The following is a 316-nucleotide window of genomic DNA, read 5'->3' on the forward strand; positions in this document are numbered from 1 at the left end:
AAAGAAGGCCTGTCTGAAAGGGGAGATAAACTATGCTTTTGTTGGGGAGACTTGCTACTGTCAGGATACAAATTCTTCCCAAATGACTGTATAAAGTTAATGCAATTTCAATCAAAGTCCCAATTTCATGTCTTGTGAAATTTAATCTTAAAATATATATGAAGTAGAAAGTTGGCAAGTCTTACCATGACAGTATAGGTAAAGGACAATGCAGTGAAGTTTCCAGTCAGAGATCAGGCAAAATTACACAACAGTGAATTCAAAATAAAATGTATTAGGGCTTCCCTGGTGGCGCAGTGGTTGAGAGTCCGCCTGC

This window comes from Neophocaena asiaeorientalis, unplaced genomic scaffold (genome assembly GCF_003031525.2).
Source record: "Neophocaena asiaeorientalis asiaeorientalis breed wild unplaced genomic scaffold, Neophocaena_asiaeorientalis_V1.1 scaffold242, whole genome shotgun sequence".
NCBI classification, from domain to species: Eukaryota; Metazoa; Chordata; class Mammalia; order Artiodactyla; family Phocoenidae; genus Neophocaena; species Neophocaena asiaeorientalis.